General features: G+C 42.3%; 1 protein-coding gene across 2 annotated transcripts in view; it reads right to left on the reverse strand.

The window, feature by feature from the left end:
* The window catches only part of GPR156 (G protein-coupled receptor 156), a 109,287-nt gene extending 96,709 nt beyond the window's left edge, over nt 1–12,578 (reverse strand). Inside the window, exon 1 of one of the 2 annotated variants that reach the window (XM_010845387.1) lies at nt 12,499–12,578. The gene's annotated coding sequence lies outside the window, so the exon portion shown is untranslated. The remainder of the gene's footprint in view (nt 1–12,498) is intronic. The other variant, XM_010845386.1, reaches the window with a different exon arrangement.
* Nucleotides 12,579–14,275: the final 1,697 nt, after the last annotated feature.

Genomic DNA, 14,275 nt, shown 5'->3' on the forward strand with positions numbered 1-14,275 from the left:
ACTGGAGTGGGTTGCCATTTCCTTTTCCAATGCATGAAAGTGAAAAGTGAAAGTGAAGTCACTCAGCCGTGTCCGACCCCATGGACTGCAGCCTACCAGGCTCCTCCGCCGTGGAATTTTCCAGGCAAGAATGCTGGAGTGGGCTGCCATTGCCTTCTCCATTCTGCAGCCACTTTCTTATCAAAATGTCCTAAATTTGGCTTGGAAGTATGAGGTACAGAATAGACTTTTCTAAGAACAGTTTAACCCAGTGGTTATCAAACTTTAGTGCACATCAGAATTATCTAGAAAATGCCTTTAAAAACACTGATTGCAGGCCCTTACCACCAGAGTTTCTGATTCAGTAGGGCCTGAGAATCTGCATTTCTAGTGAGTTCCCAGGTGATGCTGCACCTGTTGATTTGGCATTCATACCATGAGAATCTGAGTCTACTTGAATTTGAATTATTCACTAAAAATTAATCTCAGAGACATACTACTGAGAAATTAGACACCTAGAATAGTACTCAATTTATTCATTCTTCAAACCATAATTCTTAAATAGTTCTTTGGACATGAAATACTGATGTAAACTATTGACCCTCTTCTGAAAAACATGTACAAATATGTAATATTTTACATATAAAATCAGAAAGGGGAATCATAGCCCATGTCAACCTCTCCTACAAACCCCATTCATGTCCAGTGAGGAGGCTCATTTCAAATCACAACTCAGGTGAAGCTAGGGATAAAACTTTTTTTAAATTAAGGTTTCTATTTATATTGTTCTCATAAATCAAATACTTGTGGCTACCCACAAGTAAAGCATGATGCATTAAAAGGATGAAAGCTATGAAACACTCTGTCACCAATTAAAACATTTTAATAATCCTTTTTAATATGTCTACTCTTTATCTAGTACAATAATCTTTTAGTTGTATTCTACTTATTCTTATGAATTACTGACATAAATGAGTCAAAATTTATTATGTCACTATTTGTTTTATTTTCCCAATCTGTCCTATGTTCTTTTTTTGGTATTTTAAAATATTTTGCAATTGTATTTTATCCCATTTTCCTATTAGCTTTTAAACAGCTCTCTTGAGGTATTGTTGTTGTTGTTTAGTCACTAAGTCTTGTCTGATTCTTTTGCAGCCCCATGGACTGTAGCCTGCCAGGCTCTTCTGCCCATGAGATTTCCCAGGCAAGAATACTGGAGTGAGCTGCCATTTCCTTCTCCATTACTGAGGTATAAATTACATTAAACTGCAAATATTTAAAATGTCAATTTGATAAATTTTGACATATCCATACACCTGTGAAACCACTCTTGAATTCAAAAGAAAAAACAAGGAGTGATAATCCTTCAACTTTGTTCCTTTTTTGAAAGTTGTTTTAGCTATTCTAGACAGTGCACATTTTCCAGGGAATTTTAAAATGAGATTATCATTTCTATAAAACGGTCATCTGGGATTCTGATTGGGATTATATTGAATCTATAGATCAGTTAGGAGAGAATTAACATCTTAATAATAATGTTCTAATAATCTAATCACTTGCTATTTAAAAAATGCCATAGATTAAAAGTGGTTTATAAACAACAGAAATTTATTTCTCACAGTTCTGGAAGCTGGAAGTTCAAGATCATGGTGCCAGCATGACTGTGTTGTGGTAAGAGCCCTCTTCCAGTCTGCAGATAGCTGACTTCTTGTTATACCCTAACACGATGGAAAGAGAGCTATTCAGCTCTCGGGCCTCTCCTTATAAGGGCACTAATCATATTCATGAAGGTTTCCCCATCCTTCTGACCTAATCATCTCACAAAGGCCCAGTCTCCAAATATCATCACACTGGGGACTAGATTTCAACTATTAATTTTGGGGAGGACACAAACATTCAATCCATAGCACCTGTGAACAAGATGTATCTCTCTGTCTATTTAGGTCTTCTTAAATTTCTCTCAATAATGTTCTGTCACACATTGAGGTGGGCCAACTGCTTTATTCAGTTCACTAATTCAACTGCTAATCTCTTCCAGAAACACTCTCACAGGTATACCTCCAAAATAAATTGGCGATACAAGGAGACACATGAAATTAACCATCAGTGTTTTTCAGGCCCTTCCACTTTGGTGGACCCAACACTCCCATTTTAATCTCCTCAGCACAGTAAGATTGCACTAGCTCTGATGAGTTTAGCTTTTTAGCATTGCTTTCTGTTTGGCTTTTTTTTAATCCTTGGGCTCCTACTTGGGCTCCTCGGGTGGGGCTCAGATGTAAAAAATTGCTCTGCCAATGCAGGAAATGTGGGTTCAATACCTGGGTTGGGAAGGTCCCCTGGAGAAGGAAATGGCAACCCATTTCAGTATTCTTGCCTGGATAATCCCATGGACAGAGGAGCCTGGCAGGCTACAGTCCATGGGGTAGCAAAAAAGCCTGTCATGAGTTAGAGACTAAACAACAGCTGTGCTACTTATACATTGGCGAATGACTTGTAAGGAAAATGGCTCAAATTTATTGCACTAATTCCTCTGAGTCTCTTTTCTTTCCATGATCATGACCTCTATGTCCCAGCTCATTTAGTGTCCTTGAATTCCCCCTTTTTTCCCTCCCCAGCTCTATCAGGCTGCAGAATGTTCTGCTCAGCTTCTTTGACTCTCAGTAGCTTCTTTTTGCTTGGGTTCTTAGCTTTTCCTTACATGCTACTTAACAAATGGCAAATGTCTCAAGGGAAAATGCAACCCAGAATATGGGGCACTCAATGAATTTCTCTTCTTTCTGAGGTTTTAGATCTCAAGCACTGGCATTAGTAGGTCTTTTATGCCTTTAAACAGATTATGGAAATCTGGATTTTCTAGGTGTCCCCTGTGGGAGCAACAGTCTACTACCAGATGGTTCATTATGGCTAGAAGCAGATGCTTAATGTCTTATAATATGTTTCACCTTAATTTTTTTTTTAACTGAGGAGACAAAACTGTTTAAAGATAATCTTTAGAGATTCAAATCACAATGAAAACAGTATAAAATATAACTATCCTACTATTAACTATGAGACCAATTAAGATACATTATAGAATCCCTAAGTTATGAGACAAACCTATCATAGTGACTGACTATAGTCAATTATTAACTATCATTTTTACTCCATCAGTACATATCTGAAAAGTTGATGAAAAAGTATGTATTAATACAAAGAATGATGCTTATTCTTCAGGTTTATACATGTCCAAATGAAAGTAAAATTTCTTCTTAGAAATTAACGACAATAACTTCTATTCTGGTTTTCTTTTCTTTCTTTAGTTTTCAATCTAGGACATAAAAATTCATTTCAAAGCTACCAAGCAAAAATTGCAGCATGTATTATAGAAGCCAACAGCAAAATGTCTGTCACAGGACTTCATAATTTTGAAGTCATCTAGGATGACTTAGCTAATGTTTGCATTCTGAACACAGAACTAGAGGATCACAGATCTCCATAGCATGTCCAAGAGCTCACAGGCCCACACAGCAGCCTGCAGCTGAGGATTTAAAAACCCCATATACTTCTTGCTACTTTGGCAGTTCATTACTTACATTTCCCTTGTTCATACTCACTGGCTTCCCTTAATGCTTCTCTGATATTTTCTCTAGCCCTGGTGTGGTGAAGAATCCTGCTCCTCTCCAGTCTTGAGAGCTAGACTGAATTTTTACAGGCAAACAAGAGCAAAACTAAAAATGAAAACCAAGTAGTCCTGGGAAGCTCACTACTCATACCAGGCTAAGTAAAACCACTTGTTTAAAAATGTTTACATCTGTTGAGTGGCACTGATTCTTTAGGTGTAAGACCCCTACCTTCTCAACTAATTATCCTCATGTCAAATAATCAGCTGAAGTTGACTGACTATATACTCATAAAAATCCCCAAATCCCTCAAAATAGAGGGAGAAGACTGGGATGGAATCAAAGAACTTTTCTCAATCCAACTATTAAGGAAAGGACATAAAAACATAGCAGATTTGGCATTGTGAGAAAGCACTGTAACGACTTTTTCTCTCTGAAAGCGCCTCCCTCCCCACTGATTAGGCTGCTCCTGCCACAGATGAAGACCATGGATAATTCCTCAGCATGGAATAAATGAACAAGGGGAACTGTAAATAGTTTGGCCAACCAGAAGCAATAGACACACAATGCAACCAAGATACAGCAGACCCTGCTCCCCATTGAGCTGATATAATCCACACTTGGCAAGGATGAGTTCTCACTGCAGGGCTCTCCTGCCTACATACACAGGCCTCCCTGAAGAAATGCGGCGGGAGAGTGGAGAGCAAGACAAAAGGAGGGAGGGAAACGGCTGCTGGAGGGGAGACCCACAGTGAGCAGGAAAATTGTGTGTGTTCCCTTTGACCCAGAAATGCCAATCTGGGGAATTTTCCTATGGAAATACAAACCAAAGTGTAAGAATAAATGTAGAATATTTATTGTAGCATAATTTGTTTTGTTTAAAAGAAAAAACACTGGAGGATAACTTAGAATATCTATCAATACAAAAATAATGGGAAAAATTATGTCTCCAAAGGAATATATGTAGTTATTAAAAATTGGATCAACTATATGTATGTACCTATAGTAATGTACTTAATATAATAAATAAAATGAAACATAAAGTAACTGGTATTATATGATCCCATTTACATATGAAATAGAAAATAACTCTACCTAGATTTGAATGTAGAAAAGGACAGAAGAAATTTTTTTTTTCAGGAAGACGGAGGGTAGAGTAGGTGGAGATTAGTAACATTTTCTATATTTACTGTTATTTACTAGACTTGTTATAATGAGTATTACTTTTATAATTTAAAAAGGCAATAAATTTAAAATATAAAAAGAATTTATTGAGACTATTATTTACAAGTAATGCCAGTGGATGGTACAGTTCTCCAGCATTTGCTTTAAATTGATCCTGGTACACAGAGGTAGGCAGCAACTTTTGTTCCTGGAGAGAGGCCTCACCACCTGTTCCTCAGAAGGAGCCAATTAAAGCACAGACTCGACAACGTCTCTGGAAAAGGCCAGTGGTTGTGAAATGAAAAGTACATCCACCTCTCCAGAAGCTCAGCCGCAGAGGTTCCCAAGAGGCTGCTCGAGTCAGTAAGCTGAATGAGAGAAGAACAGTGTTTCGTCTGGAAAAATCCCACTACTCCAGCTACTGACAGCTTTTGTTGGCTCCAGTTTCATATTTCAGAGATGTGATGTATAAGGATGGCCTGGCAGCTTCAGGAATAAATATTAAACTCTGGGAAAGATGCTGCTGTCCAGTTGTGAAGTGCTCTGTGTTAGCACCTTGGTGGACCACTGGAAGCCGATTATGGGACTTCCAGTTGTCGCCCAGAGAATGGCATTAAGGCCTTGGAGGTGTGACATTTGGCAGAGTGTTGGCAACTTGGCTTCATGCTGATAAAAGCTTCCAGATCCTTGGCGGGGGTGGGGGTGGGGCAGCAAGAAATACATGATATTCAACAATGAACAAAAAATATGCAGAAGTTAGCAGCCTGAAAGTGACTATACACTCCACTGGTATTACTTGTAAATAATAGTCTCAATAAATTCTTTTTATATTTTAAATTTATTGCATTTTTAAATTATAAAAGTAATACACACTCATTATAACAAGTCTAGTAAATAACAGTAAATAGAGAAAACATTACTAATCTCCACCTACTCTCCCCTCCGTCTTTCTGACAAAATCACTTCTGTGATTTTCATTCATTTTCCAACATCTTTTTTCTATTCTGGTAAAATCCTACTGTCCTCCACGTATGCCTTTTCTTCTTTCTTCGTACTGAGTCCCTTGAAAGATTATTTTATTTAATGTTTTACTGAGTATCATAGAAATCCATGCTTATAATAGCAATCATGGGAAATACAGATAAGTTAGAAAAAAATAATCATTCATAATCCCACTGCTGCTAATATTTTAGAATGCTTCTTTATACTTACTTTTTAAAGTAGGTCTGCATTTGTATATCTTTACAAGTATCTCACATACATAACTAATACTATAAATGAATATGAGAGAACGTGATGGAAGTGTGAAGGGGTTTGGACAGTATATTACTGCTGGGATCTGCATGGTTGTGGTGTGGCTATGTATTCTGGTGTGTCAAGCCTGTATTAATATTCCTCAGACTGACTGAGAGCAGCCTCATGTCTCAGCCCTTCTTTTCTCTTCACAACTGACTTTGGCAGTCAGCAATATTTGCACATAAAGATTCCCATGGGTGGTTATTTGATCTCCTTTCGTCCCAGTCTCTCACTTGCAGATAATCGGGTACCTAGGACCCCAGCCAGTCACTACTCTCTTCCCTTTCCTGTCTCCTGCCATCATCTTTCCTGTTCCCTTTTTACTCCAATCTCCAAACAACATCCAAAAGCAGGCCAGGGAACAACATACAATCACTGAAATGTCCATTACGAGAAGGCACTCAGTTAAGCACAAACCCTCTTCACCTGTTCGGAGGAAATACACAGCAAACATGGCCCTTGGGAGATTTCACTTCATGCAGAAAACTAAGAATGTCTTAAATATTGAAGGATATTGTTAGTCTGAAGTCTTGTTATTTCCCTAGTTAAGACTTTCGCTTCTGCCTCCTCTCTCAGGGTCTTCCCAGTTACCCTGGGAAAATCAGGATGGGAGCTGACAGTACTGATTGCGAGGCTGACATTCCAGCATAGGCAGAAGGCAATGGGAAGGCCCAGTGCATTCTCTTCTGGGTGTTTCCAATGTCACTCTGGAACATGTACCCACCACCGCAAGAGAAAAGTTAGAAACAGCAAGACCCTGAGCAGAATCATGAAGTTTCTCTATGGGGTCCTCCATGCCTTTTTCTGTCCTCACACCAAGAAATCGCTTCTCCCCATCAGAATTCCAGAGCTCTGCAGCTAATCTACACATAGGCAAAGTTCCTCACTGCTGCGCTGAGGACTGACTTCCCCAGGACCATCACTTCTACTTATCTCTTCCTTATTACAAACATCATAAAGCGAAGATGATGGAGAGGTTTCACACCCTTTCCTCCCTCCCTATTTTCATTATTCATTAAAATAAACATCCTGAGGCACTTCTGAATAGGAATCTGAAGGGAACACATGTGGTAGGTGGCTGAACGGTCCTGTCTATGGGTTGTCAATCTGCACGGCCTCAATCCTCTGTTACCAGTAGCCAGGTCAAAGAAAGTCTGAGTTCTGTAGCAATGGTCTGCCTGTCTCATCACTTGGTCCTCTGTTGCCTGCAACCCAGCCTGAAGTATACTGACTCAGATTTAGGTTCAGGTGATAAGGGGTACTTAGACCCTCCCAACTAGCCCCCACTGAGGCAAAGTGGCCACGAAAGAGGATGTATGCTGCCATCAGAGGATGCAGCATACAGCCTATGAATTCAGTTTGACTTGGAGTATTTGTGATGGATGAGACCTGTTTCTGGCTAGTCCCAGGAGTATACTGAATGAATCTGACCTCCTTCTGTTTACATCCTTTAGAGTAGATTTTACAAAGGCTCTAGACTGGATTGGACATAGCAGAATATTCTGGAAGTGCCGTGGACATAAACAGACCTCAAGGCCTTGCTTGGGCTAGAGGCACCACTCAAGAATTGCTCAAAATCTGACCTAATCAAAAGTTACATGATTCCCTTCAACAAACAGACTAAAGTCCATGCTCCTGTGTCCTTTACAAGTTGGCCTTTAGCTCTCCTGCTTTATCTCTTACTGCAAACCTGCCCTAACCCTCCCTGACACCCCCTCTTCACCTTACTCAGGCCACACCAGCACTAGAGCCCTGACTCGAATGTCTGCTCAAGTTACTCTGTCTGGAAATGCCTTCCACGCCACACAGCTGCCAGTCAGAGAGCCATAACTCCTTCAGAACTTGACTCAAAAAGCACTTCTTCCTTGGAGAAGAAAATAACAATTTCTCCTGAGATAGCTAGTTCTCTCCCCCAACCTGGAAACACTCGCTAGCCTCCACTCCTTCTCCCATATTTTCATAGCAGGTGTGATGACTTAATTATAGCACTCAGCATAGCTATCTTATACAGGCTGTGTCTACCTTGGTGTCAAAGGAACTGTGTCCTTTAAAGGCTTATTCCTTTATTCTTCTACTTGGGATGAATGCATTCCATCTAAAATAATCCCTCCTCATGCTGACAAGCTCCTTTCTACCATCCCTCTGGGCTCACACCCTCAGGGGAACTCCATTAACAGACTGCTTTTTCCAAGTCACTGTTGTCAGCCTGTCTCCTGGTCCAGATACTATTAATGCCCGTTCTTCTGTATGCTCATTCTCCCCCATCCCTAGAAAGCAAGGCACTCTGCAAGATGGGCTCAGTATTACCAATGTTCTCTGGCTGTATCATCTATCTCTGTCTGAGTAGCTCATGATTATGACAAGTGTCTCTGAAAAACACTTTGAGAAGCCTAGATGAAAACCAATGCCCCATGGAAACACATAAATATTTTATCAGGCTCTGAACAAGACTCTTACTCTTAAATATTTAAACCTCTTGAGAGCAGAATGCTCAATGGCTGATTAGAGTCAATTTGTACTGGGATGGGGAGCTGAGAGGAGGCAGGGAATACAACAGCAATGGCGGCAGCATTCTACAGTCTCTTTTAGGGACTGAGAAACACTGAAAGCATGCTTGAGGGCTCCCCAATTTGCCTGGACACGCATTTTTCAAGTGCTCCCCCTCTGCAGTGGGAGAGAGATCAGCACCCAGTGGGGCTGTCTGGAGAAGGCGCTTGCTGGGGTACAGGCAGGCTGCCATACTGGGCACAGCCACCATAATCTTGCCATCCTTCTCTCAGCACTGGTGGCATGAAGATTTTCACATAAAGTACATAGGACTTAAAATGAGGTAGACTCTATAAAATGTTCAAGGCAGCTTTGTTTAAAATAGCCCCAAACTGGAAACAACCCAAGTATCCATGAACAAGAGAGTGGGTAAATAAAAAGTAGATATTCATACAGTTGAATACCATCTTGGAATAAAAGGAAATAAACAATTAATATACAACCACAAGGATGAATCTCAAGACACTGTGCTGAGAAAAAAGGCAGACATAAAAGTACATACTGTGTGAATGCATTTATATGATGTCCAGGAACCAGCAAAACTATGATAAAAGAAATCATAACAAAGGTTGCTTCTGGGGGGGCGGGTAACTAGAAAGGGGCATGAGGGAAATTTCTAGGATTGAAATTTTTTATATCTTGTTTGGGATGAGGGTTTGTCAAAACTAGCTCAGCTTCTAACATAGGATTCAGCTTCAAAGCACTGTGGGGATAAGAGTGGCTACTTATCTCCAGGATCATCATTTACCTATAAAATATTGATTAACCTGAATCACTTACAAGGACTTCTAGTATTTTACCAAGGGTTATGCCACCCTTATGGGAGGCAATGTCTTATCTGTGTCATTTAATTATCTAATTAATTTGACAATTATTTATTAATTTATTAATTGCTTACAATATGCCGTGAATAAGACAAAAAATTTCTTGTCCTTATGAAGCTTACATTTGAGGGGTGGAATATAGAGATGATTAATAAAGAAAGAGACATACTATTCAATGCCAGGTAATGGTAAATGTAGTGAAGAAAACTATAGTAGGGTCAGAGGACAGGGAGTGACAAAGCGTGGTTTTGGATTAGGTGGTCAAGGAAGACCTGATGGAGGAGGTCACATTTGAAAAGAGTGCTGAATTAACTGAGGAAAGAAGCAGTGTAAATATTTGAGGGAAGAGTGTTCAGGCAGAAAAGAGCAAGGAAGAAGTAAAGTGAGGGGAAAGATATGAGGTCAAAGAGGCCAGACCCATTAGGGTTTTGATAAGTCCCGGTAGAGAGCTGGATTTTATTAAAAGTGTGAGGGATCTTATTTCACTGGAGAATGTTAAGCAGGGGAGTGATATTATCCAACTTATGCTTCCCTGGTGGCTCAGATGGTAAAAAATCTGCCTGCAATAAGCGAGAACCAGGTCCAATCCCTGGGTTGGGAAGATCCCCTGGCATGGCAACCCACTCCACAGTATTCTTGCCTGGAGAATCCCAAGGACAGAGGAGCCTGGCAGGCTACAATCCATGGGGTCGCAAAGAGTCAGGCACAACTGAGCGATTAAGCACACACATGTTTTAAGAATGGGAAAAAGGAAGCAATGAAGAGATATGCCTAGAATTCTTAGGGAAAAGTCAGAAGAATAAGATCCTTTCCTCCACTACTCAAAATGTTAATATCCTTCACACATCTGTTTCTTGACCACCTTTCAATTTAAGTTCTGTATGTCTGAAGTTTTTCACAATAAAATGTTGGAAGGGAAAATAAAAGAGAAGTAGAGACTTGAATCCCTTATCAAGCAGAACTCATCAGTAACTAAATGAGAATGTCATGGTTCTCAATGCCTTTCTGCATAATAAAGGCTCTCATTTTTAATGAAACATGGAACATTCTTTTCAACTTTCAAATCCTACTTCTGGGCCCAAGTCAGTCCATGGTCCATTGTCTCTGTGGGAAGGCAGAGCCTCACTGCTTCTTTCTTCTCTCCCCCCCTGTCCCCACTTACTCTCTAAAAACCTACAAGGGAGTAGAAAGAAACGCAAATTTGGGAGAAGGAGGGACTTTTCAGAGTTCTATACTCCCCCAACCCCATCTGGAAATGCCCTTATGGTCAAACAACAAAAAAGGAAATATTAAAATTCTGAGCAGGAAATAAACTGTTAAGCACCTACTGTCCACCTGAGAGAATCTCTTTCCTTCTGTCTTTATCACTCTGCCACTATTTTGAGAGTCTTTTAGGCTGGAAGTCTAGGCTGGAAGTTGCTTCACCCTACCCATCCCAAGTTTCCCCCGGGCCACAATTCTGCTTTCACTAGACTTGGAAGTTCTCTATCCCAAGGCCACCATAACTCGACGTCTGCCAGGCTCAACCCTAGACTTTAATGGGGAACAGGGAGACGCTAAAAGCTGGAGTGAGAGAAGAGGAAATACAGGGAGCAGTCTAGAGACAGTGATGGCCCTAAAGTGGAATTAGGTTGGCAAATTTGGGACCAGAGAGCCACCACTCGCCTCCCAAGAGATCTCTAACTCAAGCAAAGCCTGCCAAGGCATTTTATTCTCCAGACTCAAACTGCCTTGTATTGTGTACTACCACATCCTCAGCCATTTATCTCCATATCCATTCGCTCCAACTGCAGCAAAGGAAGAAGCTACTTACTGTTTTGCAAGCCTGGCTGCTACCCAGCCTGCAGGGAGGCCTTCTATGCTGCATTTAGCCATTGGTAGGAGAAGGCAATGGCACCCCACTCCAGTACTCTTGCCTGGAAAATCCCATGGACAGAGGAGCCTGGTAGGCTGCAGTCCATGGGGTCGCTAAGAGTCGGATACGACTGAGCGACTTCACTTTCACTTTTCACTTTCATGCATTGGAGAAGGAAATGCACTGGAGCAACCCACTCCAGTGTTCTTGCCTGGAGAATCCCAGGGACCGGGCAGCCTAGTGGGCTGCTGTCTATGGGGTCGCACAGAGTCGGACACGACTGAAGCAGAGAAAAATTAGTTTTCCTTTGCAGGCCTAGCTGCCTCATACAATTACATGACAAATTTTCCAGCTTTTAATCCACACTTCACGTAGGTATGGAATAATTTGATATTACCCTCCATACCCCGGTTAAAGGACTACACCAGGAAAAATGTTTCATTATAGGCTAGGACATAATTTGCCTATTATTCATACACGCACGTACCTAGGAAACCAACAAAGGGAAGAGAGCATGCCATGACGTCTCTCCCCACAGATTCTTATTCTAAAATGATAACAATAAAACTCAATTTTAAAGAAAAACTTCAAAGTTCATATTCCGCAGCGCCGCAAGTACACCAAGATATCCACCATTCAAACACCGATCTAACAAGTGGCCTCTAGTTTCAGATAGAGTTACAAGGATGCTGCAGCTCCTGGGCGTCTCTCTGCCCAGAACAAGGCAGTTCGACAGAAAGCAGAGCAATAAAACGTTCTGTATTCAGGACTTCACAACCCTCGTGAGGGAGTCCACCCTACTCGCCACCTGGCACCCTTAGGGTGCACTTCCCCCCCACCCCCCGACAGGCAGGTTTGGGGACAAGCCCCGTGAAGAGCCTCTGGAGGGTCTACATGCCGTTCTCGGATCCCTCCGTTTCAGGAGGCTATCGCCTGTTTAACAAAACAGAACAGCCGCAGCCCCTCTTCCCGACAAATACCAGTAGGCTTCTCTCCTCAGGAAACTGCCACGGGCATCCCTGGTCAGTGACCCCGGGCTCGCCTCCAGTTTCTAAGGTAGTTTCTTCACCGTTTCCAAAGAAGCGGCCCAGATTCTGCAAAGCAGAGAACGCCCTTCCCCCCTTTCCACTTTTTACTTCAGAATTTAAGTCTTTGCCGTTCTGTGGACATATCTTGCCCACAGAGCGCTCCTACAAACTCCCGACTATGGGATCCTCCAGGGCGCGCCGCTCACCTCACCAGGTCCTGGACAGCCGAGGAGCGCCAGGCCCGCGGCTGGGCGGCAGAACGCCGGCGGTGCCCGGGTCTCTCGCGGGTTCGCGGGGCCGGAAGGGACGGGGAGGGGCGGGAGCAGTACCGCAGGGCGCCGCGCCCATCACCGCGCTGGGAGCCGGGAGGCGGGCGCGGAGGCGGCGGGACGGCGGCGCCCGGCTCTGCTGTCTGCGCGGGACGTCGGGTGCCTCAGGGGCTACCCGGGCCGGGCTCTGGCGGGGCCGCGCCTCCCGCCCCTCTCCTGGCACCGCCCCGCGCGCTGCGCCGGACCCCGCGCTCGGCCGCTCCCGGCTGTGCGGACCCGCGCCCCGCGCCTCCTTCGCCTGAACAGGGCTGCCCCGGGGGGTCTCGGCGGCGGAGAGGCAAGAAAGACGCCCATGCTCCAGTTCCCAAGAGCAGGAATTATGTCTGAGATTTTACCCTGGACTTTCCCCGGATCTCTCATTCTCTACAGCCAGACCCTTTCCTGTGGAACATACAGAAAGTGAGAGGGACCAACTTGATAATTTTATTTTACCTCAGAAGCTCTCCCTTCTTTTATATACAGCCCCTGTATATTCTGCAAGATAGTGGGATTTTTCTCCCAGCGTGGTTCCCACTTTCAGTTCCAGTGTTCTCTTTCTCAAATAGGTGTATCCCCAAGCCCTCAGCTGCCAGGCACAAAAGGTTTAACATCTTCTACCAAGGCCTGCCCTATTTACCTCAAAAAGGTTTGTAGAATCTTTCTCCTTTCTCTGCATTCCCATATTGCTGCTCTTGTTAAACTTGATTACCTTGGCCCGAATTATTTTAAGTTTCCTAACTGGTGTTCTTGTCTCCTGCCTCTTCCCACTCCCAAAACAGAACTAAGAATGCTGCTTTCCTGAAAAAACAAACACACAAACCTCCGCGGCCGCCCCCGACCCCCTCCGTAAGCCCCCTCGGCAAGTGGAATACAGTCTGAACTACTTTCACAGTTGGAAACCAGCTTACCATTCTAACCTTCTATCTGCTCAACACCTGTGTTCCAGTTATACTGTGTTGGGCCAATTGCCGTTCTTTGAATATATCCTGGATGTTTAATGCCCCTGTGTGATTTGCTCACTCTGTTCATTTATTCTGGATTTCTCTTCATCCCTATCTTTACCTGTTGAATTGTTCCCAAACCTTCAAGAGCCTACTGAGATGCCTTCTTCTTTAACAATGTTCTTCCAGAAATTCCCAGTCAAATCTGAGAGATCAATTAACTTCTCTTTCCCAACACTCTGTGCTTCTATTACAACACTTACTAAGTTGGTCTGTATGTTACAGCTGGCTGTGTCCTCTTGGCTCCCCACTGTCATAGCCTGCAAGGCATAATATGTTTCTGACTCAACTTAAATCCCATGGCAATTGGCAACATGTGTTTTAAAATGAATAACCATCCTTTGGATGTATATAAACTTTGCTTATTGTAAAAATTCAAATAAATAAAAGTATAAGGAAGGAAATAAACCAACACACTGAAATAACCACTGTTAATGTTTTGATGATCATATTTTCATGTATATATTTATGCATATGTCCATCCATCATTTATCCACAAATGGAATTATCTCATGTATGTTATGTTTAGGATACACCCTTTTTTATTATTCTCTTTTCTTACCTGACTCTTCCCTCACTGTTCCCCCTCTCAACTATTTTAAAAAGTTAAGCATGTTAATATAACCATATATATGTGTATTTTACAAAGTGAGGAATCATAGTGTAAACCCTTC

Source organism: Bison bison, unplaced genomic scaffold, assembly GCF_000754665.1.
Source record: "Bison bison bison isolate TAMUID 2011002044 unplaced genomic scaffold, Bison_UMD1.0 scf7180017864215, whole genome shotgun sequence".
Lineage (NCBI taxonomy): Eukaryota > Metazoa > Chordata > Mammalia > Artiodactyla > Bovidae > Bison > Bison bison.